Source organism: Scyliorhinus torazame, chromosome 2 (assembly GCF_047496885.1).
Source record: "Scyliorhinus torazame isolate Kashiwa2021f chromosome 2, sScyTor2.1, whole genome shotgun sequence".
Taxonomy (NCBI): Eukaryota; Metazoa; Chordata; class Chondrichthyes; order Carcharhiniformes; family Scyliorhinidae; genus Scyliorhinus; species Scyliorhinus torazame.
The window spans coordinates 372,664,299-372,678,750 of NC_092708.1; the positions used below are offsets into that span (position 1 = coordinate 372,664,299).

The 14,452-nt window shown below is 48.5% G+C and overlaps 1 protein-coding gene across 4 annotated transcripts in view; it reads right to left on the minus strand.

Annotated features, from left to right (window-relative positions):
* Positions 1–14,452, minus strand: part of LOC140404466 (coiled-coil domain-containing protein 85C-like) — a 274,572-nt gene that overhangs the window by 10,851 nt on the left and 249,269 nt on the right. The window lies entirely within an intron of this gene.

The following is a 14,452-nucleotide window of genomic DNA, read 5'->3' on the forward strand; positions in this document are numbered from 1 at the left end:
AAAAAAAACCTACCACACACCAGGAATAAAAGGCCTTTGCCTACCTCCATTATTCAAAACCAAGAGAGCTCTCAGCAAGGAACAAAGAAACAATTTACTAATTCAACTATAAACATCCTCAACAAACCCAGTAATACTACACCTGCCTCCCGGCATCATTTGTTTTAGATTTAATGTATGTGTCACTTTGAACAAAAGAATGTAGGCAAACTTTCAAGTAGGTTAAAATAGCTTTGAGGAATTAAATCAATTTCTTCTTATCCCAAGTGAATAGGTTCAAGCCACAGAGTTTAAAGGTGACTTTTTAAAAAGTGCCAAGAATTGAATATGGTGGTAAAGTCTTGAAGTTGCTGCAGAAATTATACACCGCTGCAGAATTCCTTCCTCCCTTGAAATACTCCATTCAGATTAGTGGTAGAAATATATAGTGAGATTTTTAAATTATTCAAAATGCACCCATTTGCACTGAATTAAAATCAGGCTCATGTAGGAATTACACCACAGAAACAGGTCAGTCCTCCAATGCCGTCCGGGTCAGCATTTACCCTCCTATCTCGGGAGCATTTGCTTTCAAATATCACTTGTTTTTTTCTACAAATATAAATTTAGATGACCCAATTTTTTTTTTCCCAATTAAGGGGCAATTTGGTGTCGCCAATCCACCTACCCTGCACATCTTTGAGTTGTGGGGGCGCGGCCCAGGCAGACACGGGGAGAATGTGTAAACTCCACACGGACGGTGACCCGGGGCCGGGATCGAACCTGGGTCCTCAGCGCCATGAGGCCGCGCTACCATGCCGTCCCAAATGGCACTTGTTCTAACCACTACTCTCAGTACCTTTGTACGTATCATTCAGATCACAGAATAACAATAAATGTCGTGTAACCATATTTTACATTGCTAAACTCGTTCTGTTGCTGAAAAAGAGAGACATTGCTTGTCAAAACTTTTCATCTTGCACTCATCAGGAGAATTTGCAAGAATACTATGCAAGGGAAATCAACAAATTTATATTGGGGCATGCTGCAGTCAGGCGAGCTGAACATGTTCGGGGGCAGCCATGGAGACAGTGTTGAGGCGGGAAATGGCCCACCTCAGTGCTGTGGTACTTCGTCCCAATTGTAATAAAAACAGAAAGGCATTCTAGGTCTCACCCTCCACACACTTTCCATGCCCCATCCATAGAACCACATATGCCACCCACCCATCCCATGTGGCCCCTCATGCCAAGCTTCCATGCCCATTCACCCACTATACTCTGTAGAGAATCAATGAACCCTACAGTAGGATGTATTAAAAAAATCCCTTCAGGGCCTCGACCCCTCTCCATCTCTGTAATCTCCTCCAGCCCCACAACTCTATCTGTGTCCCTCTCATTCTGACCTCTTGAGCATTCCTCTATTTCATCGCTTCATTGTTGGTTCCATTTAGTTGCCTAGGCCTCAGGTTCTGGAATACCACCCCCCCCCCCCCCCCCAACCACGTTGAGAGCTCCGGTGACGGCGGGAGGCAGCCACACGTTGGAGGTTTCCCACTCGGGAATACAATTTTCGGGGTTTTAATGCCCAGTCCCAGGGGCAACGGATGCTGAAAAAGTTGACAGGAAGACACAGTGAGGAGAAATGTCCAAGTTTTTCTTTTAAAAGGCCGTGAAAAAGGGGGCGAATGAAAGTTCGCCGGTGAGTGAAAAAGTTGGCGCGGGAACTGTAAGGAAAACGGAGGCTGTAGTGCCGGGGGAGACCGCGTTGCTCACGGCAGAAGGAATGACCACGGTGATGGCCGTGGAACTTGAAAAATAGTTCACAAAGCACATGGAAGCGATGAAGAAGGAGATTGGGGCGGTACTGAAAGTGCTGGTGGAGGAGGCGATCGCCCCGGTGAGGGCGGCGGTATCGAGTGCAGCGGCTGAGGTGCGGGAGCAGGGTGAGACACTGAAGGAAGTGGAAGAGGCATTATCGCAGCACAGTGATCAACTCACCTCGATAGGGAAGGAGCTGAGGAGGGTGATAAGAGACCAACAAGTGTCTGCGAGCCAAATTGGAAGACCTGGAAAACAGATCCAGGCGGCAGAATCTGAGAATCGTGGGTCTGCCCGAAGGGGTGGAAGGTCCGAGGCCGACGGAGTATTTTGCCACGATGTTGGCGGAGCTATTGGGGGAGGGGGGCTCATAGGTCGTGAAGGCCTATACCAAAAGCGAGTGAGCCGCCAAGAGTAGTGATTGTTTGTTTCCGTAGGTACAGCGTGAAGGAGAAGGCCCTGTGCTGGGCAAAGCAGAAGCGGGTGGTGCAGTGGGCTGGAGCGGGTATACACATATACCAGGACTTTACGGTGGAGTTGGCGAGGATGCGGGCGGTCTTTGGCCGGGTGAAGAAGGCACTGTACAACAGCAAGCTGCAGTGCGGCATAGTGTATCCAGCTAAGTTGAGGGTAACCTACAAATCCAAGGACTTTTATTTTGGGATGGCAGAAGCAGCGGAGGGGTTTGTGAATGCAGAAGGACTGTGGCAGAATTGAGAAATGGGACTGAGAGCGGGTCTTGTACTGATGTCGCCTCATGTAACTTAATTTTTTCACTGCGTGTTGGCGTAAGTACTAAATGAGTCGACGCTGTATATTTGGACAAGGGAAGAATTGAGACTTTCATTTGCAATGATGGTTCTTTGGACTTGGGTGTGTATGCGGGGGTTGTGTGTTAAAGGGGATTTCTTTGTTTCCCTGGGACCAGGCAGGGGGGAAGGAGACCCGGGTGGGGGCCTCCACCCTGGCTGGTTTAAGCCGGCCAGTGAACGGGAGTGAGGTGGGGAGAGGGGCTGCGGCCATCGGAGCCTGGTAGAACAGGTTTCGATGAGTCTAGCCGGGGTGAAAGGTTGGGGGAAGGAACCGATGCTGGGGGGTGGAGTTTACAAGAGGATGTGAAGGGGAGGAATCTGTGTGTGTGTGTGTGTGGGGGGGGTCTACAATTCATGGGTGTCATTCACAGTACACTTTTGATGATTGGATGGCTTTGAATATTAGGGGGGTGGGGGTTGGGGGGGGGACTATATATGTTAATGGTGACCATGGGCGATTTCTGATTCGTTTTTCTTTTGTTTCTTGGGAGGTTTCTTTTTATTTGATGCTTATATTGTCATGCGGGCCATTGTTTGGGGGTTGGTGGGAGGATGGGACCGTTGTTGTTAATAAGGGGATTAACATTGTATACATTATGTATGTTAAGGCAAAGGTGGAGAGATAGAGGTGGGATTCAAAGGATGTTAGGTCGGCTGAAGAGTTTGACGTCCTGTTCTGTCAGGCCCCAATGGCCGTGGGCATAACTGAAAATAGAGGGGTGAAGAAAGGTAGGGATATAAAAAAGGAATGGTTGAGTCCCAGAGCGAACGTGTAAGGTTTAGAGAGATAGTGGCTTGGTCAATGTGGTCAGTGTTTGTTAAAAAAATATTCTTATTCTCCTTTTTCACATTTTCTTCAAAATTTACACCCCACCAACAAACAGTAAACGGTAACGAATACAATGTCAATCCCCTTATTAACAACAATGGTCCCGTGCCGGCCCCTGAACCCCCGCGCCATGTTGCGTCGGGTCCGGCGCACTGAGGAAGCCCCCGCGCATGCGCGGGTTGGCACGGCGCCCATTGGCGCCGGGAAGGGAGGCTGGGCTGGAGCGGCGTGATCCGCTCCAGCGCCGTGCTAGCCCCCTGTGGGAGCCAGAATCGGTTGTCCCCGACGGCGTTCACGACGGCGCGAACACTCTGTCTCCATTTCGGAGAATCGCGCCCTCTGTTTGTGATCCATTCTAGAGTATTAAGATCCCTGACCTGACCAACAGCGGCTAGAATACTGGACCGAAAACTCCAATATTTTGTATTTTTTTTAAGACTGTGTGGAAGGAAAGGTTTGCTCCAGGAGTGATTGCATAAAGAAATAGAGCTTGGTTATTTTTAAACAACATTTTATTATTAATAACAATATTCAACTTTTTAACTTCAGACCCAAAGAGAACAGCGCAGTATTACACCTTAAAACTACTATTTAATTTCCCATTAAACAACAAGAAAACACAAGTACAGCTCTCAACCCGCCTTAAACAAGCAAGGCCTAAAGTGATACAGGCATTGCAAAGCAGATCCTGGATCTTATGGGAACCCTTACTCTGTTGTCTGAAGGTCCTCAAATGGCTGTTACACTGGATTTGTTTCAGACTTTCCCTTGTCTCCAGACAAGGCTGCTCTGCTTTTAAAATAGTATCGCGGTGTAAACTACATTACTGGGAAAAGAATTGTGGACTCTCTCGAAGCTTCCCCAAACTCACTGACACTCTGTCTTTACCTGGTCTCAAGAAAAACAAAGGCTTAAATCAGAGATCAGACGTCACTCCCAAAAAACCTTTCTCCAAAATTCTGTCTCACTACTAGTTTTCTCCAATCTTTCTCTCTCCACAGCACCTCACACAACAGCTCCGTCTCTCTGAACTCCAGCCAGCACTGACCTCACCTCTTCAAGATTAAAAAAAACATGGGCACGATCTAACCAAAAAAAAGAGTCCATTCTGGGCAGGAATTATGGGTCCTTCTTGGCGCTACAAGCGGTGTGAATGACCCCGCTATCCAATGGCACTCTGTTTTTTTTTGGTGGTCCAGCAGGGAATGCCCCTCTGAGGCCACACTCATTTCCTGCACTGAGGGAGCGCTTGCCAGAACTGCCCAGTACAGTAGGAGATCGGAATGCCATTCTTAAATGGCGCCCCAATCTCTCAACCCCCTGACACGACCCCAGAACCCCCCCAATGCCTCAACTTACCTATAAGGGGGTCCACGGCACCAGCAACCCTCCTCCCCCCCCTCCCCCCACCTTGCAGGCAGGGCACCTCCCCTGGCCCAATCCCCAGCAAGGGCAAAATGTCAGCCTGGCACCTTGGCACTGCCAGCCTGGCATGATGGCAGTGCCTCTGCCAGCCTGGAAGTGCCATCTGGGCAGACTGGCAGTGCCAGGCTGGCACTGCAAGGATGCTCTGGTGGCAGCACCAGGGTGCTAGGCTGGCACTGCCAAGGTGGCACCAGCAGTGCCAGGGTGTCACTCTACCCACTTCCCCCCGCACGCAAGTGCCATTGCAGAAGCCAATTTCCCATCCTCACAAGAGAAATGCAAAAGGAAAAAAGGCCTTTAAAGAGGGCATTGTGATTGGGACCCTTTGTTAGATCAGTGAAGCCAAGGGCAGTATGTGGCGCAGTGGTTAGCACTGGGACTGCGGCGCTGAAGACCCGGGTTCGAATCCCGGTCCTGGGTCACTCTCCGTGTGGGGTTTGCACATTCTCCCCATGTCCACGTGGGATTCACCCCCACAGCCCAAAGATGTGCAGGGTAGGTGGATTGGCCATGCTAAATTGCCCCTTAATTGGAAAAAAATAATAATTGGGTACTCGAAAAAAAAAATTTTTTTTTTTTTTTTTTTAAAAAGACCAGTGAACCGAGGCCATCTGCAAATAAACAGGTACTTTCAAATTAATGAGTGGATTAAATTTAGCCTGTAGCTGTCCGGGATTTCAAAGCTTGAAACTTACAAGATAATAATATAAATGGCAGCTCTGCTCAGTGCCAGCAACCTGGACTGTCATTCAGAAGATTGAGAGTTGTCAGCCTCCCTCCAAGATTTGAACACAAACTAGCCTGACACTTTGGTGCTGTGCTGAAAGAATGTTGCATTGTTGGGGGGTGAAGGAGTATTGCACTGTTGGGGGAGGGGGGGGGGAAAGATTATTGTTGGCGGGAGGGGGTGAAACAGTATTGCACTGTTTGGGTGGTGAAAGATTATTGCACTGTTGGGGGGGGGGGGGCTGTGGAAGAGGATTGCACTGTTGGGGGGAGGGGGTGAAAGATTTTTCGACCCCCCTCAGCTACCTGACTGCGGCCTTCAGATCCCCTCTCCCACTGCACCCAATTTACCTCTTAGACGGTCTTCGAGCCCACCCCCCCCCCCCCCTTCATCCCACCTCTTAAGGGCAAGACACCTCCAGGACCGATCCTTGGCATGGGCAACCTGGCACTGCCAGCCTGTCATGTCCTTGCCAGCCTGGCAGTGCCAGGCTGGCAGTGCCAAAGTGCCATGGGGAATGCCAGGGCTAATTCCAGGAAAAATCCTTTTCATGCTGCTCTGCTTTCTGTTTCCCAATTTTCTTTCCATTATGTTTAAATGTTCCTTTTTCTTTCTTCCCCCCCCCCCACCTCCTCTCTTGCCTTCAGTATTTTCCCATCCTCCTCCCAAGCAGACTTCATATCTGAATACATTCCCCTTTCATGGACGGCTGCACAAAGAGAAGACCCCATTAACTGAGATCACAGGGTAGAAAGGGACAGCTATTCACCTGTCAGGGGAGCGACTGCTTCCTGCCGGAATAATCAACCTGCACATTGTCCACAGCTCAATCACAGCACCGGTTCCATTTGAACAAGCGAAAACATTATCCCTCATGCACTGAAATGGGTCATTCAGAGCAAGTGACCCAGGGTGTATTTGTCCATGCCTCTCAGGTTTCCAACATGAGCTATCCTCTTCTTCCCCTCAATGCTAAAACAACAAATCCCTGCCATTAGCACCGGGCTTGAAAACTTACTCAGCCGTGCAGAGAAATTGATGGGATACATCCATCTCCTGCATCTATGCTGCCTTGAAATATCACTCCATCCCCAGATTTCTATCATCACACTTGCTCTTCCCAATTTTCCGAATTAACTTTTTAAATAACAACTTTCCACGTAGTATCAGTCACCTTGTGCTACTTTGCATTAATTCTGAAGCTTGCACAAAACCTAGAGGTATTTTTTTTCTTGCCGAATTCTCATGATATTCTGCTCCTGGCATTTTGAATGAGTCAAGTGGAGTGTGGGTAATAAGGCAATCTTTAAATTAAATTAAATTTAAATGCATTTCTCTGGCCGTTCCAGCTCATCATTGGGCTAGCCCACTGAACTACTGTGGGTTTCCCTGGAGTCAAATCACATACTGTCATGGAGCCAGGGGCCTGAATTGGAGGCCAAACGTTTGCTTCTAAAGTTGTCATGATGTGGAGATGCCGGCGTTGGACTGGGGTGAGCACAGTAAGAAGTTTTACAACACCAGGTTAAAGTCCAACAGGTTTGTTTCGATGTCACTAGCTTTCGGAGCGCTGCTCCTTCCTCAGGTGAATGAAGAGGTATGTTCCAGAAACATATATATATATATATAGACAGATTCAAAGATGCCAGACAATGCTTGGAATGCGAGCATTAGCAGGTGATTAAATCTTTACAGCTCCAGAGATGGGGTAACCCCAGGTTAAAGAGGTGTGAATTGTGTCAAGCCAGGACAGTTGGTAGGATTTCGCAGGCCAGATGGTGGGGGATGAATGTAATGCGACATGAATCCCAGGTCCTGGTTGAGGCCGCACTCATGTGTGCGGAACTTGGCTATAAGCTTCTGCTCGGCGATTCTGCGTTGTCGCCCGTCCTGAAGGCCGCCTTGGAGTACGCTTACCCGGAGATCAGAGGCTGAATGCCCTTGACTGCTGAAGTGTTCCCCAACTGGAAGGGAACATTCCTGCCTGGTGATTGTCGCACGATGTCCGTTCATTCGTTGTCGCAGCGTCTTGTCATCCTTGGCCTCGTGGCAATATTGTACTTTTGCCTTGGAGTCAGCCCCAGTCCAGAGGCCTCATCACCCACTCCAGACTAACACTCCAATGCCGCCGTGAAGGAGTGCTCCACTGTTGAAGGGGTGACTGTTGGGTGAGATGGTAAACCAAGCCTCTGCTTGCCCTCTTAGGTAGGTGTGAAAAATGCCATGGCACCTTTTCACAGAAGAATCCTGGCCAATATCTATCCCTCAACACCCAGAAACTAATTATCTGGTCATTATCGCAGTGCTGCTGTGTAATCTTGCTGTACAAATTGGTCGTTGCATTTTCGATATTACTAGTGATCACATTTTAAATGTAGTTCATTGGTTGCAAAGTGCCTTAGGAAATACTGAGGGCATGGAAGGTGCTATATAAATGCAAGTTCTTTCTTTCTGGATTGAATGTACTCTGCAGGTCAAAACTGTAACATGGGTTGACAGGTACACACTGACTTCATATAAAATCAACTCAGTCTGTCACATTCAGAGCTATGGCGTGCTTCAGTGAACCACACATCACCTTTAATATTTTTGCCCATCACTCACATCTGGCGATCACAATTGGGATTTCTCAGCGCTGAGCAGGTCAACTTCTGGTTTCACATCGACTTGTTAAGGGGACTCAGGTTGCCACACAACCTTGTGGAGAGGAGTTGTTTTGTTTAAATATTCTTTGGAAAGCAAAACGCGTTACTATGGGGTTGACAATGCGGTGAATGGGTTGGCGGGGTTAGGATGCAGGTTTACAGTTTGGATTCGCGTACAATATACAGTTCACCAACGGCATACTGCCGGTGGGAATCTTCACCCATCAAAGACTGTGAATTAAAAACTCATACGTGCTGTGTATGCCTTTCCAAAAATTAATTTAATAGGCTGGATAATTCCACACAGCATGAGTGACAGATATCAGCCATACTTTTCGTCAAACCGAATGATGGTTTGCACCCTTGCAAACAAATGAGAAAAACGTTCATTTGTGTATCAGCATTTATAACCATTGGATGTCTCAAAGTGCTTTACAACCAACGAGATACTTCTCAAGGGTAGTCACTGTTGTAGGAAACAAGGCAGCTAATTTGCGCACAGCAAGCTCCCACAAACAGCAATAACCAGATAATCTGTTTTGTGATGCTGATTGAGGGATAAACATTGGCCAGGATATCAACGATAACTCCCATGCTCTTCTCCAACATATTAATGGACCTTTTACACATACTTCCTCAATGTTGCACTGGGGTTTCAGTCGAAAGTTTTGTGTACAAGTTCTGAAGTGGGATTTAAACTCACAACCTTCCAATTTAGACGACATCGGGTGCCTTCAATGACACTGGGCCATTTTGAATGATTACATTCATTTCTCCCTGTTCTTAAGATGTGAAGGCATTAGTTATTAAAGAGGCTTTTTAATTAGCTTCCACTACAGTCTGAACGAAAGCCGTAATCACAGCCCTGACCCATGCTCAAATGTAGTGAGTTCCCACATGCAATGTTGCAATCTTTCCAAGGCAGTTCAAACCTGTGCAACTAAATAGACGTAACGGTCAGGTTTCTGTTGGTGAAGTGACATGTGCTCCTTCTGTGAGACAGCTGCACAATCGACACCCAGGCTTAGGCCTGTGAATGAAAGAAAACAGTGAAGAGGCTTCACCTCACTTTTCAACTTTCAACACCACCTTGATAGTTATTGCCAAGCTCCATCTTTTCACACTTCCAGGGGAACCTTTCCAATGGGCCAAGAACAGCATATGAAGGACAGTTATTCCAATGACGATTTTGAGCCTATGTAACAACCTATTGTATAAATGCAGCAACTGGTGAGGTGTAAGGTCATACAGACTGGAGAGGCTTCAATCTGTATGGCACTAGTTTCTTGTAACCAAGGCGACGATGTGGATACGATTATTGGTCTCCATGTCCCTTGATTGGTTGGAGGAGGAGGGTTATGGTGGAGATGGTGAATAAAATTCATCCAAGTTTCCGGTTGCAATCAACAATATATTGCCTGAGGGGCAGCACAGTGGTTAGCACTGATGCCTACGGAGCTGAGGACCAGGGTTCGATCCCGGCCCTGGGTCACTGTCTGTGTGGAGGTTGCACATTCTCCCAGTGTCTGCATGGGTTTCACCCCCACAACCCAAATATATGCAGGTTAGGTGGATTGGCCACGCTAAATTGTCCCTTAATTGGAAAAGAAAAATAATTGGCTACTCTAAATTTAAAAAAAAGATATAAGAGCAGAACTAGGCAATTTGGCCCATCGAGTCTGCTCCATCATTCGATCAGGGCTGAGCTCATCCTGACCTTAACTCCTGCCCGTTCTCCATAACCCCTCAAACCATTACTGATTAAAAATCTGTCTAACTCCTCCTTAAATTTACTCACTGTCCCTGCATCCACCGCATTCTGGGGTAGCGAATCTCACAGATTCACAACCCTTGGGGAGATGTAGTTTTCCCTCAACAATGACCTCTCGTTCTAGAATTCCCCACAAGAGGAAGCATCCGCTCCACGTCTGCTTTGTCCAAACCTTTGATCATCTTGTATGCCTCAGTTTGAGGAGTTTGTTTCATTATATTGTACAGCGTCGTTTAACTGGTAATTGTAAGCTATTTCTTTAATGATGTCAAAGGTAGTTTAATACTGTGGTAATAATAAAGTTTGTTTTAATATACCGTCTCCCTATTTGTGAGCGGAGTCACTCCTGAAGCGAAATATCCTTTCCTCACAGCTTTACAAATATTGGGTTTCTGGCCGATATCTGAGCAAAGGTTGGCGTCTGGTCCGTTCTCGTAATAAGAGTCAGTGGGTTCTCAATGACTCCACTGATCCTTGAAGGTATTGTTGAAAAGTGGATTGAGATCAGTACAGAGTTACATCAGTGTAAGAATGTAGCATTTGCAAACTTGCGTCATGTGTTCATGATCTGACTTTACTGCTCGGTCAGCCTTACAGTAAAATATTACGGGCGGGATTTACCACACCTCCCACGGTGTGTTTCGCGGTGGAGGGAGACAGCCCGCCACTAGCGCTGCTAACAACGGGCTTTCCCTTTCATGCGCCCCTCCACCCTGTCAGGAAACCCACGGCGGGGGCTTGCTATCAGCGGGACCAGAGGATCCCGCCGGCGAGAACTGACAGAAAATTCCGGCCTAAGTATTTGTTGTGATATTGTGCTAAAATAGCAGAGTAGGATGACGTGGCTAATGACTTGCAAAGGGGATGATGTGATTGATGGCTTGATGTGATGGATTTGGATCAGCTATGCAACTTTGGAGAGACACATGACAAACTAAATTTAGTACTGATAAATGAATAAACCAGGGGCTAGTTTAGCACACTGGGCTAAATCGCTGGCTTTTAAAGCAGACCAAGGCAGGCCAGCAGCACGGTTCAATTCCCGGACCAGCCTCCCCGAACAGGCACCGGAATGTGGCGACTAGGGGCTTTTCACAGTAACTTCATTGAAGCCTACTTGTGACAATAAGCGATTTTCATTCATTTCATTCATTCACACTGGACCAAAAGCCAAGTGTGCAACCTCCGAATGTTAAATAGAACAGAATGAGTACAAGGAGAGAGGTGGGCCTGGGAGTAAAAGTGGGCCCACCACTTCCAAGACAGTATAATGAAGCATTTAAAAAACAAACGGAATAATGGAACACAGCTTGGCCTACGCCGGCCGACCTTCGTGACCCACACAGTGGGCCTGCAAAAACGATGCTGCAGGTGACCTCCATACTCCACTCCAGCCTCGATACAATGAGTACCATTCAAAATGCATGCGTGGACATCAAAAGAGGACACAAGTCAAGCTTTTGATCACCCATTCTGATATCTCCTAATGTGGCTCAGTGCCTATGGGCTGGATTCTCAGATATTGAGGCTATGTACCCACGCCGGCGTGGGAAGAGTGGCGTTTTACTGCAGAGAAATGGTATAAAATGGCCACTGTTCCTCCACTTGGCTGGGGGTTAGCATACCGGCAGCGTAGATCACCCGGCTCTAGCTGGCGATACAGCCCAGAGAATTGGCGGGTCTGTGCGCGCATATGCGCACGGTGGCGGCCTGCAGCAGCCACGCTGTGCTACATGCCGGTGGCCGCTCACGGACCCGGCCCGTGAAACAGTCCCCCCCCCTTGGGCCGGCTCGCACACCCCAAACCACCCCCCCTACAGTGCCCCCGCCCCGCGGATCAGCCCTCCCCTGACTGTGGCGGCGCTGGACTGAGTCCGCAGCCGCCACACCGAGTTCCCGATGGGTGAGATCATGAGAGACCCACGCCGTTGGGAACTCTGCCGGTCGGGGGGTGGAGCATCGGGGGGGGGGGGGGGGGGGGGGGGCCTCAGGAAATGTCCTGAGGCCGTTGATACGTCGTGCAGTGTACTCTGAGAACGTCGTTTTGGAGGGGGTGGAGCATCGCAAAAGCAGCATCGCAAAAGCGGCGCCGCCCCCGATTTACCAACTGGCCAACCTTCGGGGCCCAATCCGGCCGACCTTCGCGACTCACGCCAGCCGACCTTCGCGACCCACGCCGGCTGACCTTCGTGACCCACACCGGCCGAACTTTGCGGCCCACGTCGGCTGACCTGCGCGACCCATCATTTTTTCTTACCTTGTTAGTTGCTGACAAAAATGCAGGAAATAGTTTTGGGTCCCTTTGGCCCCCCCGAACTTGGAAAAAAAAAGGCTGCGACCAAATTTTTAAAAATGAGGCCGCATTGCGCATGCGTGGCCGATCATCGGTGCGCATGCGCATAGTTTTGTGCATGCGCACCGATGATCGGGCACGCATGCGCAGTGCGGCCTCATTTTTAAAATCTGTTCCTGGCCATTTTGAAGGCCACTCGCAGCCGGCATTATTAAAAGCCGGCTGGGCAGCACGGTGGCACAGTGGTTAGCATTGGTGCCTCACAGCGCCGAGGTCCCAGGTTCGATCCCGGCTCTGGGTCACTGTCCGTGTGGTATTTCCACATTCTCCATGTTTGCGTGGGTTTCACCCCCACAACCCAAACATGTGCAGTCTAGGTGGATTGGCCACACTAAATTGCCCCTTAATTGGAAAAAATGAATTGGGTACTCTAAATTTTTTTTTTTAATTATTAAAAGCCGGCCGTTGTGCGCGGATTTGCGTGATCGGGAGCGCCGCGACAGACGGCTCCGCGACTCTCCCGACACCCACCCGCGGGTCGCGCCCCTGAGTTTGACAATGCCTGTGTTAATGCATGTTGTTATTGATGTTTTGACGTGATTCAGGGTCAACATAGACCCCTGAAAGGGAGGGCACTATGTGGGTGTAACTGCCCATTCAGCAATGAGACATTTCATTAGAGCAGGACTCAGCTTGCTGCCATATGTCTGTGCCAACTCATGAACACACCCACTGCCTCTACCAGCTGCCATGAGTCTGTCCGTATGGCCACATGTCATCAGTGACTCTGTGCAGCATCTGAGTGATGAAGCACCGAGGTCATTTAGCATACATTTTCATGCCCAAGCAATCCTATACAAGGCTCTAATTAAAAGCTGTATTTTCAAATAGGCAGCCAAGCAGAGCTTATCACTATTGGGGGGCCGGTTTAGCTCAGTTGGCTGGACAGCTGGTTCGTGATGCAGAGCGCGGGTTCAATTCCCGAACCGGCTGAGGTTATTCATGAAGGCTCCAGGCTTCTCAACCTTTTTAAAAAATATATATTTAGAGTACCAATTCATTTTTTCCAATTAAGGAGCAATTTAGCATGGCCAATCCACCTACCCTGCACATCTTTGGTTTGTTGTGGCGAAACCCACGCAAACACGGGGAGAATGTGCAAACTCCACACGGACAGTGACCCAGAGCCGGGATCGAACCTGGGACCTTGGCGCCGTGAGGAAGCAATGCTAACCACTGAACCACCGTGCTGCCCTGCCTTCTCAACCTTGCCCCTCGCCTGAGGTGTGGTGATCCTCAGGTTAAATCACCACCAGTCAGCTCTCCCCCTCAAAGGGGAAAGCAGTCTATGGTCATCTGGGACTGTGGCGACTTTACTTTACTGTCACTCTGGCACAGCTCTGACACATTTTATACTGAATCAATTGACAGAGAGTGCATTAAAAAAGGGCGGCACAGTGGTGCAGTGGTTAGCACTGCTGCCTCACGGCACGGAGGTCCCAGGTTCGATTCCGGCCCCGGGTAACTGTCCATGTGGAGTTTGCACATTCTCCTTGTGTGTGTGTGTGCCTGGGTTTCGCCCCCACAACCCAAAGGAAGTGCAGGGTAGGTGGATTAGCCATGCTAAATTGCCCCTTAATTGGAAAAAAAAGAATTGGGTACTCTTAAAAAATTTTTTTTTTTTTTTTTTATAAAGCCAATGCATTAAAACAAGGGATGTTCATCGCTGTGCAGCATACACTTGTCAGCAATGCAGGCTTCTGCCATTGCAATCCAATTTCCCACAATTTAGATTGCTCACTTATTCAAACTGATGCAGAATGTGTTCGGCATTGTTAAAGTTAGTAAAAACCTCCTGTCAGATTCGGGTGCCGTGGGAGTCTAAATACATTCCCAAACCTTATTGGACTCCTAGCTACATTCCCACCTCCATCGTCTGTAATTGGGCAGGAAACTAGGGAGGGCTCAGCCCCGGGGGAATCTGAACTTTCGTCAGTTTCTGACCCAAAACCAAACACGGCTCCTTCCCCCTCCCTCATGGTGAAAGTGCGACCCTCTAACTCTGTTTCTGTCTCCACATGCTGCCAGACCTCCTGAGTATTTCCAAAGCATTTTAGTTTTTATTTCAGATTTCCAGAACTCATTGTCGAA